The 12,767-nt window shown below is 44.4% G+C and overlaps 1 protein-coding gene across 1 annotated transcript in view; it reads right to left on the bottom strand.

The window, feature by feature from the left end:
• Positions 1-1,955, bottom strand: part of ITPKB (inositol-trisphosphate 3-kinase B) — an 83,549-nt gene extending 81,594 nt beyond the window's left edge. Inside the window, exon 1 of the mRNA XM_081000130.1 lies at positions 1,627-1,955. The gene's annotated coding sequence lies outside the window, so the exon portion shown is untranslated. The remainder of the gene's footprint in view (positions 1-1,626) is intronic.
• Between the last annotated feature and the right edge of the window lie 10,812 nt (positions 1,956-12,767).

The following is a 12,767-nucleotide window of genomic DNA, read 5'->3' as shown; positions in this document are numbered from 1 at the left end:
TCATTCAAGGCACTGCTGGATTCCATAGCACCCTGGTTGAAAACCGCTAGCTTAAACCATCTTGTCCCAGTGAGCAACCTGGCTGCTGAATTTTAAGTGTTCACACTGTTTTTTAACACTCTGTAACTGCAAGTCATAATGACATAAGAAGGGCCCTGAAGGATCAGTCAAACGCCCACTTAGTCCAGCATTCTGTTCTCATGATGGCCAGCCAGATGCCAAAGGAAATCTCACAAGCTGGACCTTTCTGCCAGAGCACTCCCCCCACTTATGATTCCTTGCATTCTAACTCCACCCTCGCAAGGAAGGCAAAGCCCATGTTTTTGCTACAAGATTTCTAAGGTTAAAAGTGGCTTGTTCAAGTCCCCCAAATATCACAACTAAACTAGATATGGACTCCTAAAGCCGAGCGCCATGTTTAGTATTAGCAGCACGACTTTTGTGAGCACAGTTAATTACTTTACTAAATCCACTGTGCATAGCTACACATATTAGCATGAGTTTGTTCTTAGGATTGTGTAACCCTCTGGATCAAGGCTATGCTTATGTTCCCTGTTTTTTTCTTGACATTGCTATGCACATATGCTACCTCTCCCCCTCCCCTTGTTGCCTATGGCTTCTCAGAACACCGCAAATGACATGCCTTGTGGCTCTGCTTTTATACATAATGTATGCATATTTGCAATTCTGCTTTTAAGCACTTTTCTTGCAATTCCACATTTCCGAGCAGCTCCGTGTAAAACAACGCTTGTATAGCAAAACAAAACCCACAGCTGTGGACCTGAATGCACCCCTGTGGGGACTCCCTGTGCATCTCTGTGTTTACATATACCTTACTTTGCAGAATTCTTGCATACACTGTTTTTGTACAAGCAGTACTGCAAATACCTTTGGTGACTCGGTTAAGTACAAGGCACACTTTTCTCCAGTATTGCATCTATGGGGGGGGGGGGGCAGGAGTCAACCGTGGCGTACTAGCTGGCTCTCTGTGCTACCTGAACGGCTCATTAAAATTACAGCTCCCTTTTATGGAAACTCTGAGTGCGTCCAAATGCCGAAGGAGAGGAAAGGAGGCGATGTGCATTAGATATTGGGTAAACATGCTGGACGTGGCCATGTGTGTTTATGCGCAGTCTAAACCCCGTGATGGATGCCTTACCGTCACGCTACACAGGGCAAACAAATGTTGGCGATGTCTGCCCAAACAAACAAACAAACAAAGGTGAGTAACTGCAGATCAGCATCGCAACGCCCTCCACCCCCATCGCAGATTTAACTCCGTCGGCTGAACCGCCTCTCATCGTAACGGATACAATTCGCTTCTCTGGAAGTCTCCGCAGGACTTTTGGGGGTTTTGTACTCCAAGCGGATCTTGCCCCCAAAAGGTAGCTTGTCCCCCTGCCAAAGGAACCTGCAAGGACTCGGAGCCCCATTGCCAGTTGAGCAGAGCGCAGTTCGGCAACCTCTTGAGAAATAGCCATTGTGAAATGTGTGCGCCGTTGCCCGCCCGCGCACCCAGCCTAAAAATCTCTTCTGCTCCTACAGGGTCTGCGAAAGGAGCGATCCCCTCGGCCGAGCTGGGGGGTGGCGGTATGCACAGAGCGAAATAGGAGAGGTTGGCCTTACCTGTTCCGCAGATAGGCTGTTGCACCTTTAGTTCACATCTCCTAGCATCAAGGCGCGCAGACTTCCAAACACCCCAGAAATTATTTCCAACAGTCAGATCGCAGCTTTTTCCGGCGTCCGTTCACTGCCCCTCCTCTCTCTCCCCGCAGCCGAGCTGCAAAAGAGCGAGTGAATGGTTCGGTCGGCAGAATCGAGAACTTTTGTTTTGTTGGCCGATCTGCCGCCGTGCTCAGCGCTCGACTTTTGCAACACCGCCCTTGTCATTGGCTGCTTCTTCAACGTTTGTTGAATGTGCGGGAGAGAGAGAGAAGGAGGGAGAGAGTAGGGAGGGGAGGGGGTCGGAAAGCAGGAAGGAAGTTGTGAGCCTGTCTGGGGTTGAACTCAGCGGAACAAGTTTCTTTTCATTTTTTTTCTCTCTCTCTGGTGCTTGGCAGGACCGATGGAGGGAAACACTTAAAAAAAAAGTTTCCATTGTTAACTAGCTCAGAACAAAATCTGCTCCAGCCGTTGTGGGTTAAAGATACAGCATCCGTTTTTCCACCCCTCGCTCGCTCTTACTATGTATAACTTGCTGCAGCTATTTAAAAACCTTTTCAGCTCCTTTGGGCAGAACGAGATCCCAAGCTGCGGCAGCTGCAGCTTTGCAGCCGGGGTCTCCATTCAAAGCCACCCGCCAGCAGTGGCGTAGCGTGGGGGGTGCAGGGGGGGCCGGCCGCACCGGGCGCAACATCTGGGGGTTAGGGTTAGGGGGCGCAAATCCACGGGTTAGGGGGCGCAAATTACTTGCCTTGCCCTGGGTGCTGACAACCCACGCTACGCCACTGCCCGCCAGGCAATAATAATGCAATGTGCCCACGTGGGAGCGTGCACGCATGCAGGAACAGCAGTTGCTTCCCCCCACCAAACCCTCCCTGGAGCCCGTTTCCTTTTTCAGTCTTAATTTCGGGCAGGGAGGTGCGGCCTTGACTTTGCTCACTGAAAAGGGGAAACGGTCCTTTGGGAATGTGCTCTGGCAAGATTAACCCAAGTCTTGAGGCCTGAAGTATATTTTTATACACAGGACCAGACCAAGCATAAGAAGAGTCCTGCTGCATCTGGCCAAGGGCCCATCTAGTCCAGCATCCTGACTGGGAGTGGCTGCTGAGACCATATAAAACCAGTCCTGAAAGACCTACATTGGCTCCCAGTAGGTTTCCAAGCACAATTCAAAGTGTTGGTGCTGACCTTTAAAGCCCTAAATGGCCTTGGCCCAGTATACCTAAAGGAGCGTCGCCACCCCCATCGTTCAGCCCCAACACTGAAGTCCAGCTCCGAGGGCCTTCTGGCAGTTCCCTCACTGCGAGAAACCAAGTTACAGGGAACCAGGCAGAGGGTCTTGTCGGTAGTGGCACCCACCCTGTGGAACGCCCTCCCACCAGATGTCAAGGAAATAAACAACCATCTGACTTTTAGAAGACATCTGAAAGCTGCCCTGTTTAGGGAATTTTTTTATGTTTGATGTTTTATCGTGTTTTTAATATTCTGTTGGGAGCCGCCCAGAGTGGCTGGGGAAACTCAGCCAGATGGGCAGGGTATAAATAATAAATTATTATTATTATTATCATTATTATTATTATTATTATTATTATCACCGTGATCAGCCAGATGCCTATGGTTAGCCTAAAACCAGGACCTGAGCACAACAGCACTCTCCGCACCTGCGATTCCCAGAGACACTGGTATTCAAAAGCATACTGCCTCCGAAAGTGTAGGTACAGCATAGTCATATTGAGTACAGTGGTACTTCGGGTTACATACGCTTCAGGTTACAGACTCTGCTAACCCAGAAATAGTGCTTCAGGTTAAGAACTTTTCTTCAGGATGAGAACAGAAATTGTGTTCCGGCGGCATGGCGGCAGCAGGAGGCCCCATTAGCTAAAGTCGTGCTTCAGGTTAAGAAGAGTTTCAGGTTAAGTACGGACCTCCGGAACGAATTAAGTACTTAACCTGAGGTACCACTGTAGTTGCCACGGACAGCCTTATACTCCATTAATTTGTCTAATGCTCTTTTAGAGTCATTCAAGTTAGTGGCCATCTTGACTTCTTGTGGCAGCAAACTCCCTAGTTTTAACTATGCACTGTGAGAAGCCGCCATGTGCACAGGTGCTGCCAAAGGGAGAGCCAGGGATGCAAATGTCCCATCAAGTCTAGTTGCTTCTTAAACCCCCACCCCACCCCAGCCGCCCCTTGCTGGACCCCCACAGTGATGTGATGAAAAGAAGGTTTTCACCTACACATGATCATTGAATTAATAACGGGAGATTGAAATAAGGCTGTAATCATAAGCACACCTAAAAATCAACTCTGTCACAACCAAGACACCTTTTTCAGCCGGAACTTGCCGGAACTCAGTTCCAGCACCACTCAAGTAGATTTCGGCACTTCTTAGGTAGGCGCCATTGCCATTCTAAGAGAATGAGGGAGGCGTTCATGGTGAGTTCCAGCATCTCTTTTTCTAGAAATAATAGCACTGGTCACAACCAATAGGATGTACAGTACTTCTAAGGAAATATTTTTAGGATGGGAACATCGATGTATGTTCTCATTCAGAAATCTAACGTGTAAGATATGTTGCCCTTGTCTCCCTACATTGCTTTTTCTGGTGCTACAACTGCCTTTGAGTAACACCTCTACAGTACTTTGCTGCTACAGGAGAAATATGAGTCAGACCAGCTATCTTTTGGCTCCTCTTTTCCTGGAACCGTGTCCTCTAAGTTCTGGTACCTGTGTTTGCTTGTTTTCCTCTTCCCTCCTCATACCTTTTCCCTTTTGTATTGTGTCTTTTAGATTGTAAGTCTTAGGTCAGTGTAATTTTTAAATTTTTGTACAATAGAGTATGGAAGTTGTCTTGCAAGAGCTTTTGAGCACAGCTGAAGGATGCCAAATAACATGCTTTAGTTATTAATACAAATTTATTCGGTTGTATCTCGCAGCCCTACAGACATTTGACTCTTCTGCATTATTCCTGTCTATTCATTTTAATGTTATCCTTTTTTTAAAGGATGCAGATAGGAAGCATATCAAATTATGCTATTGACAACATGGGCATAGCCAAGGGGGGCAGCTGCCCCCCCCCCCGGCGTTCGAGTAAAACAATAGAAATACTTAACTAACCGACCAATTACATCGGTTCTGCCTCCCCTAACAAAAGTCTGCTCCCCAAAAAAGTCCTCCCCCCACCAAAAAATAATAATCCTGGCTACACCCATGATTGACAACTAGATGTATACAATTTATTATGGGGACTCCATTTCTATTCTCTGCACTGGATACCAAAATAACTTGAGATTACTCTACTTAGTCTGCAATCCTAAACACCCTTACCCAGAAGCAAGTCCCACTGGATATGCATAAGATTCTGTTGTTGTTTGGTAAAATTTCTGCTGAAATTTTGTCTCCATTCAGGATCAACTCATTTGTTGTCCCCAGTCTGGAAGACTATAAGCAGTCTGAGGTCTCAGGGTCATGCAATTGATGAAGAGGGCTGCAGCCTATGAGAGCTAATGCCACAAAATATGAATTCTCACATCACTCACTGTTATTGCTATGTCTATCTAACATGACTTTTCTTCTGAAATATGATGCACTACTGATAACCAAGCCACTGTTTGGGGACCAGTAATTTCAGAATTGCTCTGAGCCCATAGTACATTGTGGTTTTATTTTTATTTATTGAATTTCTATACCACCCTTTAACTGAGGATCCCAGGGTGGTTTATAATATAATTTAATGGAAACACTTAAATAATGCCCATCAACTCAAAGTTTCCAACGTAATTTACATTTGCAATAGGTCATAAAATGCAGTAAAACAGCTTGCAGCCGTAAAAGACAGCGCTCAAGAATCACAGCAGTCACAATCACAACACTCTTTAAAAAAACAAACCAGAATTTAGAAATGACAGCATGAAAAAATAAATATGTTGTACGGAAACACAAAGCTCAAAGTAATCAACATCCTCCCAATTCCTCTTAATCTTGTCTTCAGTGCAGTCAGTGACTCCATGATGGATGGCTGAAATGATAGCAAATTAGGTTTCTTTTGCTTCCGTTGGGCAGATGTAGGTGCTGCATAGAGGGAAAAAGCAGTGTAGGAGACTGGGTGAAAAGGAGGGTACAAGGAGAATAAGCATTAGGACAAGGAATGAATAAAGTGGGGGTGAGGTTTCTTACTCATTTTATTTTTATACTAGAAGAACTAGTGTGATTAGTTACAGTGTCCAGTTAAGACACGATAGAACATGGTTCAGGTCCTCAATTCAGCCATAGAGTTGTCCTCATTCTAGTCCCCATCCCTTAATCTATAATTTACCTCACAAAACAGCTGTGAAGATAACAGAGGCAGGGCAGAACCTTGTGTGCTTTAAACTCATTGGAGGAAGGCTGTGTTAAAAATATAAAAATAAACATATAGGTTTCTTAATTGCATCCTGTTGCTTTGTTCCCATTTTTGGTTCCTCTCCTTTTTTGTGTGCCCTTTGATCGGCGGAGCCCTTAACAGTACATAACCTAAAGACAGCACATTATACTGGAAACATGAAAACAGGAAGTGCAAATCACTCACACTTGCTCTGTCACTGCTTTTTTGTAACATCCAAAGCTGTCGTCCCACACCCATGGAACAAAGTCTGCGCTCAAGCATTTTGAAGAATAACTGTGAGAGCTTCTTGTTTAGGCTTGGCTGGGGTCAAGTACATAGCATTTTTCTACTTTAATTACTGCTCTGTCTATTTTAAAGGTTATTGGCTGGCTGGCAAGGGTATTTGCCTAAATTACTAAGGTCTTGGGGAATGTGGTATGTTTTACCTAAATGTCAGCACTTAAGGGGCCAGTCACATTAATGCAGCACATCTGATCTCTGCATTGCCAATAACGGGCTTCAAGTTCAAACCCACAGTAATGTATTGCTCCTTGACATGGCTGACATTTTCCTAGTGATATGAGGCCACAGCGAAAGAAATGGTCACTGCCATTAGGGATGGAAGAATGTGTCAATCTCAGTTTCTCTTAGAGTCTCATTCTTCCAATCTTACATTCAGTTCTCCAATTTCTGCAGCAATCGGCATTTTTAAAAAAAAAATTCCAAGGAAGCTTTTTTTGTGTTGTTTTCACTAAGATGTGTGTGTGTGTGTTTTGTGCAAATTTCACACTAATAAATGCCTTATCTATGCATATTGTCTAGCTGAAGAACTGTTTTGCAAAATTCAGAAAGGAGTAAATTTCAAAAGATAGTTGTGTTCCACTTTGTGTTCTGGTTCAGAAGTGCAAATTAGGGTGTTTCTCGTTAAAATGCAGACAAAAAGAGATTCATCCTCCATCCCAACCTGCCATTCCTTTGTAAGGATGTTGTGCACCTCTATTGCAGTGTGTCAGAGCAACTAAGCAGAAGCACAGAAAACTGCCAAGCAGACGTTTCTTGTACAATACAAGAATGTATCATATTCTTGTATTATAGCTGTTACCTACCCTGCCTGAACTATATAGGGAGGGCGAGCTACCAATGATTGTAAATAAAACAAATTGTTTTCCTGCATTTAAATCCCACCTTTCTTTCATAATGGAACCGAAGGCAAAGTACATCTGGCTCACATGCAATCCAAGCACTGACTTCTCAAACCCAGACATACAGTTTCAGCAGGGTGTTCGTCTTATGTGTCCCAGGACTAACTTTCAACTTCAAGTAGTCCTAATATTACACAAAAGCATACATTCACTGGTTTAACAGCACGGTTCTAAGCACAATCACTCAGAAGCCTCACTGTTTTCTGTGGGGCCTGCTCCCACGAAAGTATACGTAGGATTGCAGCAAAAGATGTTATGACAGAATCCAGGCCTGAATAACAATACACCTTAATTTATCACATTGCTATTTCATCTGTGGTTTTCTACATGTGTCTAAAATAACCTGTCACTGCTTGCACATCCCTCTGCTGCTCAAACTGACACTCCAGCGCTTCTTTCTACATGACTGGAATTGTTCCACGTTTGAACATGCAGGTTTGCTGCCAGGGCATCTAATCTGTCCCTTAGCTTGAACTTTCTGTCGTTTGGCAACAGTTTAATCAGATGGTGAGAAAGCCTATCTGTGCCAATCGATAAAAGAAGGGAGTAGTAGCAAACAAAGTCAAAAACTGTGCACATGTTGCCACGCCCACAGTTCAGACTTGCCTGGTGTGCAAACAAGTGCAGAGGCTGCCATGTGTGAATCCCTATGATGGAAGGAAGACAGGCACAGGTCAGTTCCTGGATGTAACCCCCCACCCTCACGCAAGAGACTTTTGCATACCTGATCCAGAAGACCTAGGTATGGAAGCCTATTTCATCATGTGGATTGCATGTAATGAATCAGTATTTTTCATTCATCATTGCTAATGGCTGTGATCACACACTCATTAATATGTCCAGTGGCTCTCAACAGTACCTGCTTTTTAAGTTGTGATTTAAACAGGACTGTTAAGTTGCACTGAAATCAGCAGGTCTTAAAAAGTGCTTGACTTTGCCTGGATTGTGCATTTATGAATATGACTAGTGCAAAGCTATGCCCTGGCTTCCCTTCCTTACAAGGAGCAGAAAGAATGAAATAACAGCAAGGAAGCTTCCATATGGGATCTTCATATCACAAAGGAGTAATTCTGTGCACATGATTGGCAAGTTAGCCTTCACACATTCTTGGCCTGTCCCCTGGCATGAATATTTGTTGGTATTCCATCATTTGCGGTCCACACCAACATGCAGCGTGTACAGATATTTCTGTCCCTGTGTGTGCATGCATCTTTTGAGAAAAACGTCACCAGAGCAAATGTAACCCAATCTTAGTTACTATTCATCACAATGGGCAAAATGAAGGTATGTACATTTGATGTGGGAGGGAACAATATCAGTTTCTATTGGGTTTTTAAAGAAATGAATTACAAGCTCTTGCAAAAGCATCATATTTAGCTGCATCAATCGGCTCTTTTATTTGGTGGTAGTGGGTGGCAATATCCTAGCAAATTACTAATGTTCAATAGGTCCCTGTAGCCATTAACAACATGACCACAATCTCCACCCCAAATGCAGCAGCAGCAAAATTCCAAAATTATGATAAGATAAGTATTGTGCAATACCTCTGCATTATTATTATTATTAAGTTTGATGTATGTATTGTGATTACAATCTCTGAGATTATCCCCCACATTTAGTGTGTGGAGATTATGAGAGAATAGCTGCCTCATACTTGGTTACTGAAATTTTGATGTGCCTTCAGCATGTGACAATTGGTGGAAATAGTCTTCAATTTAATGTGGGGGTACTAGAAACAAATGAGCAAGTTTCTGCTCAGATGGGGAGCAAACAGAAGTAGGGGTATGGCAATAGAAATCACCCAGCAAAACACCTCCACATGCAATAATCATAATCTTAAACATAATATTTACAGTAAGGACCCCTGACCATTAGGTCCAGTCGTGACCGACTCTGGGGTTGCGGTCCTCATCTTGCTTTATTGGCTGAGGGAGCCAGCCTACAGCTTCCAGGTCATGTGGCCAGCATGACTAAGCTGCTTCTGGCAAACCAGAGCAGCATATGGAAACGCCGTTTACCTTCCCACCGGAGCGGTACCTATTTATCTACTTGCACTTTGACGTGCTTTCGAACTGCTAAGTTGGCAGGAGCAGGGACCGAGCAATGGGAGCTCACCCTGTCGCGGGGATTCGAACTGCCGACCTTCTGATCGGCCAGTCCAAGGCTCTGTGGTTTAACCCACAGTGCCACCCGCGTCCCTATATTTACAGTACCTATGTTTTATTCTAAGGTCCAGCATGTTCACACTCCTGTCTCAGTGACATCTACGCTGGCTTGGTCATGCCCACATAATGGAAACAGGATCCCCAAGGGCAGGATCCCCAAGGAAGTGCTCTACAGTGGGTTGCCTACTTGCACCAGGCCAATTTGCAGATCAAGTCTGTGTTACAAAGATGTCTGCAACCATGACATAAAGCCTGGCAACATCAACCCTGCTGTGTGGGAATCCCTTGCAGATGGTCACAATGCCTGAAGCACGCAGTCAAGTTATGTATCCACAGCAGTGACCAGAGGAGGAATGATTGCTGCAAGGAGAGCAGAGAGAAGAAATGCCAGGGTGCATCTGCAGCAGCACAACTGGACGCCTTCATCTGCCCCAGCTGCAACAAAACATGTCTCTCCTGCATCAGTTTCTACAGCCACAGCAGGTGCTGCAACTGTCCAACAGCTTGACCTCACCCCCAAAGGCACACTCCTTCATTGTCTCACGAGTCAGATGGATGCCATCCCAGGGTGGGTTACAACATTAAAACACAGTATTTAAAACAGTTTAAATCACAGAAATAAAATGGGTCCTAAAAATATGCAGCTCATCTCAAAAGCCAAGTACTGTGGTACCTCAGGTTAAGTACTTAATTTGTTCCGGAGGTCCGTTCTTAACCTGAAACTGTTCTTAACCTGAAGCACCACTTTAGCTAATGGGGCCTCCTGCTGCTGCCGCACGCTGGAGCATGATTTCTGTTCTCATCCTGAAGCAAAGTTCTTAACCCAAGGCTGACTGACCGAACCCAAAGGGTGCTCATCAATGGTTCCTCTTCATCCTGGAGAAGAGTGACTAGTGGGGTGCCACAGGGTTCTGTCTTGGGCCCGGTCTTATTCAACATCTTTATCAACGACTTGGATGATGGACTAATGGGCATCCTGATCAAATTTGCAGATGACACCAAATTGGGAGGGGTGGCTAACACCCCAGAGGACAGGATCACACTTCAAAACGACCTTGACAGATTAGAGAACTGGGCCAAAACAAACAAGATGAATTTTAACAGGGAGAAATGTAAAGTATTGCACTTGGGCAAAAAAAATGAGAGGCACAAATACAAGATGGGGGACACCTGGCTTGAGAGCAGTACATGTGAAAAGGATCTAGGAGTCTTGGTTGACCACAAACTTGACATGAGCCAACAGTGTGATGCGGCAGCTAAAAAAGCCAATGCAATTCTGGGCTGCATCAATAGGAGTATAGCATCTAGATCAAGGGAAGTAATAGTGCCACTGTATTCTGCTCTGGTCAGACCTCACCTGGAGTACCGTGTCCAGTTCTGGGCACCACAGTTCAAGAAGGACACTGACAAACTGGAACGTGTCCAGAGGAGGGCAACCAAAATGGTCAAAGGCCTGGAAACGATGCCTTATGAGGAACGGCTAAGGGAGCTGGGCATGTTTAGCCTGGAGAAGAGGAGGTTAAGGGGTGATATGATAGCCATGTTCAAATATATAAAAGGATGTCACATAGAGGAGGGAGAAAGGTTGTTTTCTGCTGCTCCAGAGAAGCGGACACGGAGCAATGGATCCAAACTACAAGAAAGAAGATTCCACCTAAACATTAGGAAGAACTTCCTGACAGTAAGAGCTGTTCGACAGTGGAATTTGCTGCCAAGGAGTGTGGTGGAGTCTCCTTCTTTGGAGGTCTTTAAGCAGAGGCTTGACAACCATATGTCAGGAGTGCTCTGATGGTGTTTCCTGCTTGGCAGGGGGTTGGACTCGATGGCCTTGTGGTCTCTTCCAACTCTATGATTCTATGATTCTATGATTCTATGATTCTATGATTCTACTATTACTGGGTTAGCAGAGTCTGTAACCTGAAGCGTATGTAACCTGAAGCATATGTAACCCGAGGTACCACTGTAAAGACATGCATTCACCAGAAGCTGTATAATGAAGGTGCTGGACTCTGTGGGGAGAGTTCCACATGACAAATGGTGTATAGTCTTACCTTGATTCTCAAATGCCTTGGTACTCGTATGTTTTGGCTTCCAAACGTTGAAAACCCGGAAGTAAGTGCTGTGGTTTTCGAGCATTCTTTGGAAGCCAAACATCCGACGCGACTTTCACAGCTTCCAATTGAGTGCAGGAAGCTTCTGCAGCCATCGGAAGCCGCGCCTTGGATTTCAAACGGTTCCGGGAGTCGAACCGACTCCCAGAATGGATTAAGTTGAACAACCAAGGTACCACTGTATCAGGAAAATGCATTAACAAGCTTCCATACCAGTAGTGGTGTAGATAGGTTGTTTTAACTAATCAGATTTTCCGCAGGAAGGAGAAATTCAGATTAAATGTTGAAAAAGTATAGGCTGGCATTTTGATAACAAGAATGTTTTGTGTACCCAGCCCCAAACTTGCATGCACAATCTGCACCGATTCCACAAGAAACTCCCACCTGGAAGCACTCTCTGAATGGGAGAGTGCAGTGTATTTCTCAAAGGCACAAGTGAAATCAGTGGGACTTAAGCTTAGCATTGGGACATACTACACTATTACCCAACTGATTTTAGGAAGAGAAAGAGGCAACAAGTCTTCAAATTCACTATTAAGAATGGCTGGAAAGATTCCCCTTGTAACCTGGCGCACTTATTCCATTAGACTGTAATCACATAACCATAATTGGACAGCTTTGTGTTTGCTTTAAATCATTTTTACTGTAGCAGTAAAAGTTCTTTTGTTTTCTGAAATGTGACATAGAAGGTTATTTTCTTTTTCTCCCTGTATTCTCTGCACTATTTTTTTGTGTCTCTGTTTTCGTAACCCATAATAGATGTACATTTTGTGACATTGTTGAGATAATCCACAGCACCTTTATAGGGATGAGATGAGCAGGAAGTTACAGTAAATGCTGTAAAAGTTTCCACTCCATGCTGCGTGGCTTAAACTTTAGAAAAATAGGGAGGTATTCTGGGCTTTGGGAGGAACCACTTTATAATTTTAGAACCGAAAAGGGGAAGGTGGAAATGTCATACGCCTCAGAACCCAAACCTCAGGGCATGTGCACTAAAGATTTAATAGAATGCTTAGAACATGGAATAACTTTATCTCAAGCTTCTAATTTGTTGAAAGGACAGCTTTGAAAATGTGCAGCAGATGTTAATAAATTGATAGGTTGGAGTTATCATTAATCTTGAAAACTAAAGCAACAGAGTTATGAAAAGAGCCTTAAATGAGGTTGCTGGACAACAGTTTATTTATGATCTGTATACAGTACAGTGCTTCTTATTGCCATGCAACATATTACAAAAGCCAGCGGGCCTCTCTTCTGAAATTAT

Source organism: Podarcis pityusensis, assembly GCF_964106645.2.
Source record: "Podarcis pityusensis genome assembly, chromosome: 3".
NCBI classification, from domain to species: Eukaryota; Metazoa; Chordata; class Lepidosauria; order Squamata; family Lacertidae; genus Podarcis; species Podarcis pityusensis.
This window is presented reverse-complemented; position numbering and strand designations above follow the sequence as displayed.